The sequence below is a fragment of the Saccopteryx bilineata genome, unplaced genomic scaffold (genome assembly GCF_036850765.1).
Source record: "Saccopteryx bilineata isolate mSacBil1 unplaced genomic scaffold, mSacBil1_pri_phased_curated manual_scaffold_16, whole genome shotgun sequence".
NCBI classification, from domain to species: Eukaryota; Metazoa; Chordata; class Mammalia; order Chiroptera; family Emballonuridae; genus Saccopteryx; species Saccopteryx bilineata.
This window is the reverse complement of record NW_027095442.1, coordinates 1,287,096-1,301,021: the sequence shown is the minus strand read 5'-3', so window position 1 is coordinate 1,301,021 and position 13,926 is coordinate 1,287,096. Positions and strand designations below refer to the sequence as shown.

Below are 13,926 nucleotides of genomic sequence, written 5' to 3'. Positions count from 1 at the left end.
AGAAAATCAGGCAATGGAGGACACTTGTGATTATTCTAACAGGAGGGGGTTCGTGCTCCTGGCCTCTACTGGAGAGAGGCCAGGGAAGCTGCTAAACATCCCACAATGCACGACTCATGCCCCCCAAGCAAAAAATTATCTAGCCCAAATGCCCCCTGTGCCAAGGTTGAGAAACGCTGGAGCACTTGACAGAACAAGAGGGCAGCAGAGGCAGGGTGGCAAGAGAACTTCTGAAAAAGGTCATGCTGATTGTCAGTCAGAAGACAGGGTGACTGAAAAGCACACATTCTGGCACTATCTAGAGGACAATTTACACCTAGTAATGGATGGTTGGAAGTTCTCCCAATAACATCTTTCACATTTTAGATGCGTAATAGATTATGAGAGGATGTTACTCATATTTAAGTTAACCGTTGAAATATGTAATAATGAAGATCAAACACTGTATTATTTTATCAACTTCTTTCAAACAACGGTCAAGAGAGTAGAATTGGGCCAAGTGGGACATTGGTTTGACAAAGCACATTACTTATTTTATACTCTTTGTGTATTTATTATTCAAAGATTAAACTCTGCACTTGACTTCTCAGAAGAAATATCCTACAAATACTCATCAATGGTTTACTGGGACAATTATAAAATCTTTATTGAGAATTTATATTATTCTCCAAACTTGAATTTTCATGGAAGATCTGTGTAAGAAAACGAGACACAGGCTAGACTCAGAGACTCAAATCAGCTGAACTAGAAATCAAGTCCACCTTTATGCTACTTTGTATACACTTTAAGTAACTGGAGTTAAGAAGACATCAAGGAAATGGCACATCCCTCCACCAAACCCAGTTTTGGGGTGGAGCCTTCACAGCCTGTTTATTTCAGAACCACTGGCAATTATCTGGTCTCTACCCAGAGATTAGATAACCTGAGAAGACAAGCCATCTGTTGGGGGGGGGGGTGTCTCAGTTAGTTGAGAGTAATAGGTCCTAGAAACTTGGAGAGGAATTGCCCACAGGAACAAGGAGGACAGCCACTGGGGGAAGGGGCAAAGCAGGGGCCAGGGCACACATGTGAAACGCTACGGCCGAGGCTACATTATAAAAAGGGGAATGTGAATCAGAACTGGTCCCCTGACCTTTCAGAGAGTCAAGACCTAATGGGTTCCTTTCAGGGTAAGAGCCTCGGAAGGCTTTTTTTTTTTTTTTTTTTTGCATTTTTCTGAAGCTGGAAACAGGGAGAGACAGTCAGACAGACTCCCGCATGCGCCCGACCGGGATCCACCCGGCACGCCCACCAGGGGCGGTGCTCTGCCCCCCAGGGGGCGATGCTCTGCCCATCCTGGTCGTGGCCATATTGCGACCAGAGCCACTCTAGCGCCTGAGGCAGAGGCCACAGAGCCATGCCCAGCGCCCGGGCCATCTTTGCTCCAATGGAGCCTTGGCTGCGGGAGGGGAAGAGAGAGACAGAGAGGAAGGCGTGGCGGAGGGGTGGAGAAGCAAATGGGCGCTTCTCCTATGTGCCCTGGCCGGGAATCGAACCCGGGTCCTCCGCACGCTAGGCCGACGCTCTACCGCTGAGCCAACCGGCCAGGGCACGGAAGGCTTTTAAAGGTCCTCTGTCTAGGGAGGTTATTGTTGCAGTGGAATCTGTGGGAGTGAGGTGACTCACATTGGCTTTGCTGTCACATCCTTGGGGTCCCACTCACTTTCTTTGTGGGACACAGATATTTTCAAATACAAATGACATTTTTGGAAACCAGTGTTTTTTTCCTCAAGATATTTCTGTTACTGAAACGAATTATAGGGAGAGAAATTCTTATCAGTGCTGCCTGCGCGGAGACTCTTCATGGGACACAAGTTAGATAACCGTATTTTCTTTGATAAAAGTACTAACGTATACAAAGACACAAATTGATATTATTCCTTAGCAATAGGAAAGAGGCAATACAATTATGATCGTATTTTCAATGATTTCATGTACTCTTACTAACTCTTAGGTATTAGGAAAACCTTCTTTGCCAAACCAAAAATAACCATTGTCTGATATAAATTTGTTATTGGACTTAAAACAACAATCAAATTACATTATTCCTATGGTTAAGAATAATTTAGATGAACTTCTGGTAAAAGGACCAGTAAATGGAAAAAATGTTTTTTCCTCTATAAAGTGATTTTTGAGAATAGTGAAATATGGCACAATTGATCTAGGTTTTAAAATGGGACGGTAAAATTAGTTATTTTGCAGACTAAGACAGATATATGCACACTGGAGGCAACTTATTTTTTGCCTACTGCTTTTCTGAGAGGTTGTCAGAATTACCAATGGGAAATTTTGTCCGCGTGTGTGTTTGGCTGGAAACCACCATGGAGTGATACGATGCTTTCTGTTTTGTACTGGACAGGAAAACAGCCAGCCCTGAATGGAAGTGGCATATGCACTTCTGTTCAGGAGCCAGATCTCTTTGACTTGACCCAGCCTGCTCTCACTAACATCGTGCTAAGTAAAAACCGAAATTACTAAAACAATCGTCAAGAGTTAGTGAAGAGATGAACTATAATGGATATTTTAATAACTACCTTAGAATAGCAACACTAACAACTACTATTGTTTAATGAGTTTTTAGAGAAAGATATCAGTAAAAACATCACAGTAATTAGTTTACATTCACAGATATAGTCTCACATTTCTGTCATGCTTTTCACCATATGTCTAACATTAAAAAATACTTGATTTTGTCAATGGTTAAACATTTATAAAAGACATTTCTACTTTGGGTTTCGCTTTTTAAAAATAAAAAAAGCCAAGCATTTTCAGAAATTAAAAAAAGGCATTTTAGGAATTAAAAAAATTAAGCATTTTAGTAACCCGAAACTGTTAAACAGAACTGCTAATAAGGAAATATGTTCAAGATATACATTAAAGAAAACCATCATAATATATATTAATGACCTTCGTTTCATGAAATCAGAGACGTGAATGAACACGTATATTTACATATGCAGAGAACATTTTTAACAGGAAATGCAAGTTAGAGTGAACATGACTATTAGCAGGACAGAATTTTATTTTTCATTTACAGTATTCTTTATTGGTTGACTTTTTTAACCCTTTGAGTGGTGAGTGTTTTTCATGCTCGCTGACACCTGGAAGTGAGTTTTCTTTTTCAAAAAATGAAATTACTTCCAGTTCCAGTTTTATTAACTTAAAATTATGTTTGTTTGATAACCAATTTATGGAAACAAGAACATACATTTCCCTTTTTTAAATGTTGCCTTACACATGTTTAAAATAAATCAATTGTACTTTGGATGGTCAGGAGGCACGAGGACGTACATGAATGTTCATGTAACTCAAAGGGTTAAACTATGAGCATAATTACTTTCATAGAGAAATGAAAAATTATTGAAAAATTAAAAAAAAAAGTTTTAACAACTTTACTCCCCAAATAAATCAACGATGTAGGTATAGCAAATGATATAAGGTAGCAAAAATAAAATGCCAAAAACGAAAGTCCCCACCAAAAACGCCCTAAAAAAACCAAAGTTGTCAGCCTTGCTTTCTTTTCTGTTTTTTTTTTTTATTTTTATTTTATTTTTATTTTTCTGAAGCTGGAAACTGGGAGAGACAGTCAGACAGACTCCCGCATGTGGCCGACCGGGATCCATCAGGCACGCCCACCAGGGGGTTACGCTCTGCCCACCAGGGGGCGATGCACTGCCCCTCCGGAGCGTCGCTCTGCCATGACCAGAGCCACTCTAGCGCCTGGGGCAGAGGCCAAGGAGCCATCCCCAGCGCCTGGGTCATCTTTGCTCCAATGGAGCCTCGGCTGCGGGAGGGGAAGAGAGAGACAGAGAGGAAGGAGAGGGGGAAGGGTAGAGAAGCAAATGGGCGCCTCTCCCATCTGCCCTGGCCGGGAATCGAACCCGGGACTTCTACATGCCAGGCTGACGCTTTACCACTGAGCCAACCGGCCAGGGCCTTCTTTCTGTTTTTTTAAAGCCTCTGAGTTTCTTCCCTCCAGGATACCACCAATATTCTTCCTCCTATTAGAGGCAAATTTACAGCACATGGTGACAAAAATGTTCCCGAATTAACTTGAGGAAAACATTCTCCTACTTTCACGCCATGGGGTACAGGTAATTATTGATTTCTTTGGGGACTCTAGCCCAGTGATTTTCAACTCTTTTCATCTCATGGCACACATAAACAAATGACTAAAATTCTGCAGTACACCAAAATATAAATCTTTCCAACCTGATAAAAAAAAATATAATTTTGGTTTGTTTACACCGGACAGCTATTGTAGTTGGCTGTTGTCACTTTCTTTATTTGAGATCTAAGGAAAAAGAAGTCAGTGTTGCTGGCTATGTTTTAGAAACCACTGTGGCACACCAGGGCGCCCCCCACCCCCACTGACAATCGGTGCCCTGGCCTAATGTGGACAATCACTAACGAGCGCCTGCGCCCTCCTCCTCTGCAGGGAGAGCCATACTCCCAACACCCCCTAGCATTTCAATGAACCAGATGAAATGTTGGGAGGGACCTGGCACATTTAGCAATTGAACAGGTGTGTTCCACTTGGAAGGACTTAACAAGATCCAGCAGCTGCCAAGCTATTAAAAGGTATAATTTTACTTCTTATTCAGTAGTTTGATGAGAAATAATTAAAAAAAAACAATTCAGGAGGTTTCTTTCCTTTTTTCCTTAAAAGGTATAAAGAATACAACTCTAGAGACTTCCACATGAGGAAGGGTTCAAAGAAACAAACATAAAGCAGGGATGTAAAAATCAGTGTGGCACAAAACGTGGCTAGCTGTGCAGGTAACAGCTGTCTGCGCAGGGACATAGGGACGCAGTGGAGGAGAGAACAGCGCTGGCCTGGCAGGGGGCCGAGCTCCTAACCAGGAGTGTCATCTAGCAACCTCTCTGGGTCCTGGTGTCCTCATTTGTAAAACGAAGGGAGTGGACTAGAATCCCCAGGATAATCTCTCAAGTCCCTTTCATGTCACCAATTCTATAATTCTATGAATTTAGAACCCTCCCCCACTTCTAGTCACTTTTCAGAGACTTTCCATGTTTTTTTAAACATATCTTGCATAGGATAATAAAAATAAAAGTTGCACATGAAATTAAACACCTGATAGAATCTGTGGTAGGTTTGTAAGGCAGGATCTTGATAAAATCAAACCATATATATTCTGATAAAGGAATTAAACTGAGAACACGCAACTGCGCCAGGTGCTAAGAAAGCCCGGCTGGTGTGCCACCCAGTTCTCTGGGGTTGGCTGTTTGCGTCAGGACTGAGTGTACCTGAGGCACTTTGGTCACCTGGGACAACACCATCTCTCAGGGACTTCTTCTCACATAAGTGTAGACCAGGCTTTATACACTTTCTCCCACCGGAAAGCAAAACACTGTCAAACTATACACATGGTACATGGCCAAGAAGAAAAACATATGTAGGAGTCTAGCCTAACTCATGGATTCAAACAAGCATATCAAATCATGTTCTTCAACAAAAGGAATCTATGCATCTTAAACTTTAAAGCCCAATTCAGGTTCCCCTTCCTCCAGAACCTTTCTACTCCCTTGCCCAAATGGGTTCTTATTCTCTGCACCTCCCTTGCTTTACTTATGTTATGTTCTTAAATGTTTTACTCTGCATGTCTGCAAGTGCCTTGAGATCTATTAGAATTAGGATTGGGGCAGCAGTGGGTTAGCCTGAAACACACCTCAAGGGCCAAGAAGAACTGGTCTGCTGTGATACGAACAAAAAGGTGTATTTTAAGCATGAAGATCAGTCTGTGAGAAGTAAAGGCACACAAAATAAAAAAATCAACTACAGTCTAAATTAAGACTATAAATTAAGTAAAAAGAATTCTAAATTGAGGAGTAGCACAGGCAGTAGGAACTGGAGCATCTATCCATGGTAACACAGAGGCATCAGGAAGAGGAAGGCATCAGGAAGAGGAAGGCATCAGGAAGCTGCCAGTAAGAAAGAGTTCCTCACGTCTCCTCGGGCTGTGTCAGACTTAGTTCAAGACTACTGGACAGGGGCACACAGAGGTGGGGGGTTAGGTAACCCCAATTTCAAAGATCAGCATGATACAGCACCAGGGATACCAGTAAGCCACTACAAGTGAAGACTGCCCATCAGAGCATCTCACACAGTTCCCGACATAAACTACAAATACCATTAGCTGTCCCAATGAGTCCCTGTGCCAATGTTATAAATATTTTGAAAATTTACCTTATCTTCCTACGTTCTTAAATCTCATGAATTCTAAACAGTGGATAATATTACATATGTAGCATTTGCCCAGAGTCAAATTCCTTGCCAGTCCTTTCAACTGTAGTTCCCATGCTGTCATAGGCAACCATCACCATATATCGCTGCTGTATGTGAAACTGGCGTCTTACTGTTAAAACTATTTTTCTTTCAGTTCCTTGCACTGTAGGCCATTCATTCGAATATAGTCCCACCATGAACCACAGGGACCTGGAGTTAGGACTGGCCTCTTAGCTCTCTGTTGCTAATTTTAGGCGATGATACATCCAAAGTACTCCTCCTTGGGAGCCTTCACACCAGCTACAACATCCTCTATTTATCTTTGCCACAGTTACCTTTGGGCATTGTGGTCACTCTAATACAATGGTTCTCAGTGTTGGCTGCACATTAAATCACCTGGGAAGCTTCTGAATTCTATTCACACTGAGGTTCCATTGCAGACCAATTAAATCAGCTTGTGGGTGTGGGACAAGCATTGGTATTATTATTTTTAATTTCCTACAAGATCTCAATGCAGAGCCAAGGTTGAGACATCTGCTCTACCACAGGGATTAAGGACTCTTGGTTCACTGGTTCACTGTCCCCATCACCCCGACTCTTGCAATCATTACGGAATTTTTACAGCCTATCCAACACTTGGTCCTAGTTCCTCGGCCAGTTCAATTCTAAAAAGTCAGTCAAAAGTCCTTCAATTTGACTTCAGCTCTTACTTACAAACAACTCTGAATTTATCATAACCTTGATCTACTTACCATCTGAAATACTAATTAAGCAAATTTCTTGATTTACTGTCATAGTGTCAGTTTGTTAACTCCTTTACTGCATGACACTATGCCTCTATCTGGGCATGGTGACTTACGGCAACCCTGCAGAGAACTCTGCTTTCTAAGTTGGCCAGTCTTCTCCTGATTCCACATCTTTTCCAATCTGGCTGATCTTCTACAATGTGTCACTCCACTGATTCTCTTTCCAATGCTTTCAAGTCTCTTATCCTCTTGGCCTCTATCACACCCACAACTCCAATTATATACCAAACCAAATCTGTCTTCTCTACTGCTATGTCTCAGAGACCGAGTACAATTGAAGAAAAAAAACCCAGCTACATAGAATTATGCACCCTACTGTATTCAAATAGCAGCTCCCAGAACTACTCAGAAATCTCTTTATATGTCCCACATGAGCTCCTGCTCCTACTCTCCTCACAGGTATTCTAACGGTCACTCTTCTTCCTATTTTATGCCTTTCTCCCTGACATTTGAGGTGGACCTTTTTTCTGTTTTTGAGAACATAATCTTAATTTCTAGACATTCATTTTATTAACCTATATTATTCTGTATCCTCAATAATATTTATCTGTCTCAGAGGAGTACTGCTCTAAGCTGAGCAGTGCTGACATTTTCGGCCAGGTTATCCTTTGTTGAGGCGGGCTGTCCTGTGTATTCCAGGACATTTAGCAAAATCTGTGACGTCTACCCACAGGAGGCTAGTGGTATCCCCCTCCCTGAAGATATTTGCTAACATATCTCCAGACACTGCCAAATGCCTCCTTGGAGGCAAAATCACCCTCAGTTGGAACCCACCGCTCTAAGACAATACTAATCTATCAGCCTGTCTTTGCAATAAAAACCTCTTGTTGTCTCCAAGGTCCATATGTGCTTTCTTTATCTGTCTTCAACCTGAGCCTGTCCCACTGACTTTCTCTTCTTAGAATATAATCTTATGTGTCTCTGTAGTATTTAAAGTCATTCCTGGAACAGGGTCTCTGTCTAGCCACTGCTTGATTCTCCCCCCCCCCCTTCAAATGAAACTCTGGGAATGACTCCCATGAGCTCACTCACTGAGGCCACATTCTACTCTTCAACCCTGTCATATTATTATTAATCCTTGACACCAGTGCAAAGGTGCCAGGGGCCTCTTAGTTACCAAATGGTTAGACCACCTACCTGAGTGGCCATTTCTGACACTGCTGACTATACTCTACCTGAACTTCTCTCCTCCCCGGCTCCCAAGGTACTTCTTTCTGGATCTTTCCTTCCCCTTTTATTATTCTTTCTTAGTCTTCCTTTCCTTTGATTAGCTTTTAAATACTAGTGTTCAACTGGGATTCTGTCCTTGAACTTTTCTCTAGAAACTCTACAGTGTTTGTTCTAAGCTATCTCCTTCATATACGCTTCAACTCTACTAATATAATACAATGAATATGTTAATTCTTCCCTATTTTTTTTTTAAGCCCTACTTTCTCTCAAATTCCAATCCTGCATTTCTGGCTCCTTAGTAAAAATGAGTATTTGAACCTGGGAGCACAATAAACACTATTAACAAATCAAGATATCTAAAACTGAACTCATTACATCTACATACAATTCCTTGTCTCCATCTCCCCTAATATTCCTTATTCTTTTATTATTTCTGTGGTACCCTATTCATTCACTTATATAATAAGCCAGAGCCCTAAGCACACTTCCTACATTGCAACATCACTAATCATACCCAATCCTTACATCCTGTCAATTATACCCCTCCACTCTGCCCCCACTGGTTTAGGCTTTTATATTTTATTATGATGGGTTCCTAACTTACTTCTTTTTCCCAAGTCTTGGCTACTTCTAATCCCATTACTATGCTGCAACTAGAATGACCTTTTTAACATGAAAATCTGTACTCCGTCACTTCGTCGATTACGTCCTCCAGGGGATCTCCTTTGTCTGAAGAATACAATCTAAGCATCTTAGCAGAGTACAGAGACACTCCATGGCCTGACTCCTTCATTACTCCTATCCTTCTCTCCATTGGGCCCAACACTCCACAAACATAACTACACTGTACCACAACTTACTCAAGTTGCTGCCCCTGCTAGAATATTTTTTCTAAGATCATCCCCTAGCCCAGACTCTGTCATCCTATAAGCCTCAGCTTAATTAAGCATGAGCTCTGGGAATTCTTCCTGGATTCCTCAGGATGAATTTAGAGGGTTTCTTTCTGTGTGTTCCTAATACATCGTGCACGTATCTTCATTAGCGTTCCTACCATAGTCTACTGGAATCGTCTGCTTGCAGGTGTCTCACCCACCAGCTTGCTAAGTTCAAGGACAAGTGCTTTGCCTACTGAATCTCATTTCAGTGAGGACTAATGGAATGTTTGGCATGAAAGTAAGCACTCAATAAATACAGGCTGAATGACTAATGATACAGGACAGGTTCAACTGTCAAAAAATTCTATACCGGTTCATGTTGTCAAGAAGTGAAGTTATTTGGTCTAAGGCAAAAGCTAATGTCACAGAATAGAGTAAGTTCAATAAGTGATATATATGTTGGCACTCTGCTTATTAAACTTTGTACAAAAGCACTACTAAGATCGGAAGAATACTGAGTAAGGGATCTGACGGTCAGGCTAGAACATGGTATTTCTCTAGCTGTTAATATATCCATATCCATTTTAACCTGAAAATATTTTAACTTGCTAGCAAGTAGAAAAACTGCCCCAGGAAAATAAAACTTCTTTATTCTACGGGTTCCAATGACCTCAGCATACATGTGTACCCCTCAGGTGGGGCTCATGACAGTGTTAGTATCACTGGTACAGAAACTTAAGTATAGGGTAGAAATAACTTCCCACTTAAAGTCTCAAGTTCTACTTTGGGTCCTTGTCCCTTACTTGGGCTGTGACTTGGGGTCCACTTTAATTTCTGAGCCTCCTCAGTTTCCTTATCTGGAAAATGGCTATAATAATATCTGCCTTACATATTTCATAAGGTTGGTGCCAATATTACAAGAAATAATAATGTAAACAATGAAGTATATAAGCTTAAAAAATAAAGCAGTATTTTATCCAGAGAGTGAAAATCAAAATACATGTGCTATGCATACTCTGAAAACATTTACCTTTTCAGAAGACGGTTCCTCCTGTGTGGGTTTTCTCTCGGGGGTTGAAGGAGGAGATCGTTCCTTGGTCGGTGGAGGCCGTGACTGGTACAGGGCTGCAATGGGAAAAGGAATTCAAGCCATCAAATTCAGGAGTACTTCTTCAGGGGGCACAAACAACGATGAAGATACGACACTAAAGAAACTGATATTCAGTGTTTGGTGTAAAAATAAGCTACCTAGTACGTACTATTAATGCCATTTGTATGTTCACACATTAGTTCTCTAAAAAAAATTACTTATGATTGTAAAGTTTTGATCAGCAGGACTTCAGAAACGTAGAAGGTATGCAGATAGATAACTGCTTCATTACATTTCAATATACATTTATTCAGGACCTGCTCTAGGCACGGTTATCTGCTCGGTACCACCGGGACAGACAGGGAGATGACCCAAACTGTCTCTCACGGAGCTGAAAATCTAGTCAGAGACAGATGTTCATAAGAAACTGTAATATAAAATAAAATGAGACATTATTTAAAAGAAAAAGAATAACAAAGACACACTCTGATGTGAGAATGGCAAATGCTTAATGTAGGAAATAGTGTGTAAGATTGTGAAGAACGGGTGGGATTCTGCCAGGCAGAGGCGTGACGAAAGGGTAATTCTGGAAGATGGTGTGAGAAAAATAACCACAGGGAAAGGATGCTGCACAATCTGAATCTATTCACAGTGCTGAATCTAAAATTTTTATATTGTAAAATTATAATCTACATAATTTATTTAGTCTACACAGTGCTGAATCTCAGAAGTCAAAATTTTAAAGGCTAGAAAGAATATAAATTTTGATTAAATGACTTGGGCAACTCTAAATTGAGAGAAATTGTCAAAATACACCTAATCAAAACTCTAAGATTATAAGATGAATAACTTGACTTTGTGAATGGGTTGATTTTATTATTGACTTTTCTTAGCTGTTATTATAAGAATGTTAGATGTGATTAAGGGAAGCTGATCACGTTTTTCCTCTCAGTGGCTTAAGATACAAAAGGAATAATTGTTTACAGTAACAGGGCACCAGTGTCTTCTATTGTGTTGTTCTGTAGAGGACATGGCTTTCAGCCCAACAGTTGGTACACACTCTACTCAGGTAGAAATATACTTCCTTAGATCATCTGCTCTTATCTTCCTTAGATCAGACGTGGCTCTGGATAAAGATAAAGGATAATATTTCCTACTATTTTTTGAGTGAAATACGGTGCTGACAGTTACTTTTTCTCTAATGTTAAAACTAAGCAGGCAAGATTTTGTTAAATTCAGATAAAAGGTAAGATAAAAGAGAAAAAAAAGAAAAAGATTCCCCAATGAAGTGAGAATTTGATCATCATATACTCAAGTTATCTGAGGACTTTTTCTGTTTCTTCTGGCCTTTATAGGGCTTTTCCAAGAAGCAAGAACTGAAACCAGAAGAGAACATCAGTTATTCTGGGTACAATAAGGAAGTGAGGCCGTTGAAGGGTAGTCACTACCGGAGACCACCCATTTCTGTATGTAGCCAACCATCATTCCAGTCTGCCTCACTACAGTCAGGAGGTTCACTTCGGTTATTATGGAAGAAAAGTTTTATTGGACTTTTAACCCACTGCAGGTCAAATATCTATAGCCTCTCAAGATTTGGAACCAACTAAAGTTTTCATGTGCCTGCCTGGTAATACACAATCTTTTTATATTATCAGGTTAAAAAAAATGTATAATGTTTTCATTTGCATCTGGATTAACAATGAATTGTACTATCTACTTAAAATGACAAACCTACTCCAAAGTGACTGTGATTGTGCAGGCAGCTCTGGGTTTAAAAACAGGAGCGGAATTCCAGCTGTTGACCCTGCGGGAAAGCCATCATTGGGGAGCAGAGGGAAGAAACTCAGATATTCGAGACAATCTGGAAGTTAGAAGCGAAGATCTTTTGCAAGGTGACTGGGTATTAACCTATCCTAAATTTTCTTCCTTCCACATTGCCTTATGTTTTCTCCATTAGGCATCTTCTTTTAAACACAAAAATAGATGCCTGATAGAATTTAAGAACTATCAGTCATTTACTACTAGAGAAAAAGAATGAAAACAGTGGCACAGAGGAACTTCAGAATTTTGTTGTGTGAGAGAGAAGTGGGTAACTTTTGAGACACTTGGAACTTCTGAGGGGAGGATGGAGTTGCAGCGAGGCTGGGGGCCCTCGAGAGACTGGGCAGGGGAGCCCTGGGAAGCACCAGGCACAGACAAGGTGGTGGAGAGGGTACCAGAGAGAAGAGATTTCATCTGGGCCTCTGCCAACACCCCAGTACTCATGGAAGGAATTCTTTCTCTGCCATTTCCTTTGCACTCAAAATTCAGAACTTAGGCTAGGAAGGAATAGTTCTTTTGTTCTGCCATTACTTGGGTTAAGTGGGGTTTCACAGACTAGCCTAAAAAGCAACTATTATTTATAATAATTACTTCTTTCCAGAAATAAAAGGTTTAACAATAAGTATGTCAAACAGTGTTCTCATGGCTGTTTATATTAGATTTTAAATCAGAACTATATGATTTTAGTATGTCTGCAAGAACACTTAGAAATGACAGAGCTCAACATGCTCATGTACAGGAGGAAACTGAGGCATATCAGTAATAGTAGTGGAGGAGCTAGGATTAGAAATCAGTTTTCCTGACCCCTGAGAATGGTGTTCCCCCCCCACACTCTGAAGTGCAGTGCTGAGAGGAAGCACGCCTCTGAAGAAGCATTACTCTGTCTCTCCGCTTCCTACGTCGTCTCCTTTGTCCATTCTGTGTTCTCTCCTCACCTCTTAGGGTAAAATCTTCAGCCAGCAGGAAACCAACCACTTTCAGAAACTGTATTTAAACTTCGTTCTGCAGCTCCTTTCTTTCTCCTTTCACAATGAGGGCTTCATTTCTTTGAGAACAAAACAACCTACTGTAGGTAGGCAATAGGAAGCCGTTGGGCAAAGGAGAAGAATGGGAGTTGGGGAACTAGAGGTCCTTCAAGTCCCGTCGACAGAGGGGTCACTGTGGCAAGAGAAGGGCTGACATAAGTGTGTGTGCAGGTGGCCGGGGAAAGGGGTGAAGGTTGTAGGTAGCTGGGCAGGTCCCCTGGGATGACAAGTCCATGAAACAAACATTGCAGAATGTAATAACTTTCTTAGTGGACTGGTGCCCCCCCTTTTATTTTTTTGCCTCATGAAAATGAAAAGCAGTGCCCGCTGGTAAACAGATGCAAAAGTTACAAAGACAGTAAATTAAAGGGTAGAACATGATAAAATCTTGCACTATCAATTTTACCATAGTATAAACCAGGAAGGGAGCATAACACTTACTTTGACCAGACACACAAATAGTTGGAAAATAACCTTCCTGTCCCTTTCCTATGCTGCCACACGACCAGCCTTCATTATTTCTGAAAAACACTTGGATAATGTCTCCGCGACGGATGATTATTTCATCTGATTGATTCGCTGTGTAGTCATAAGAAGCCACTACCTAAGAGAGAGATAAGACCACCACAGCTTTATCACAACTGTACCACAGAGAAAACCCCCAACACTCACTTCCTCTTGCAGAAGAGCAGCTGAAACCAAAGCAGTACTTTGGTAAGTCTGAGGCGGTCTCAAGGTTTGCTAATGGGATCTCGGGTGGTGGGAACACAGCAGGAGAAGCAAGATAAAAGGCTGTGGGATTGAGAAATGGTTAAGAGCATTCAATACACCAAGATTAGCTTCAAAACAGCAG

The 13,926-nt window shown here is 41.0% G+C and overlaps 1 long non-coding RNA gene across 1 annotated transcript in view; it reads right to left on the bottom strand.

Moving 5' to 3' along the window:
- Positions 1-13,672, bottom strand: part of LOC136318225 (uncharacterized) — a 36,958-nt gene extending 23,286 nt beyond the window's left edge. The window contains exons 1-2 of the long non-coding RNA XR_010728032.1: positions 13,515-13,672; positions 10,168-10,262 (exon numbers count right to left, since the gene is read on the bottom strand). This is a non-coding gene — a long non-coding RNA (uncharacterized lncRNA). The remainder of the gene's footprint in view (positions 1-10,167; positions 10,263-13,514) is intronic.
- Between the last annotated feature and the right edge of the window lie 254 nt (positions 13,673-13,926).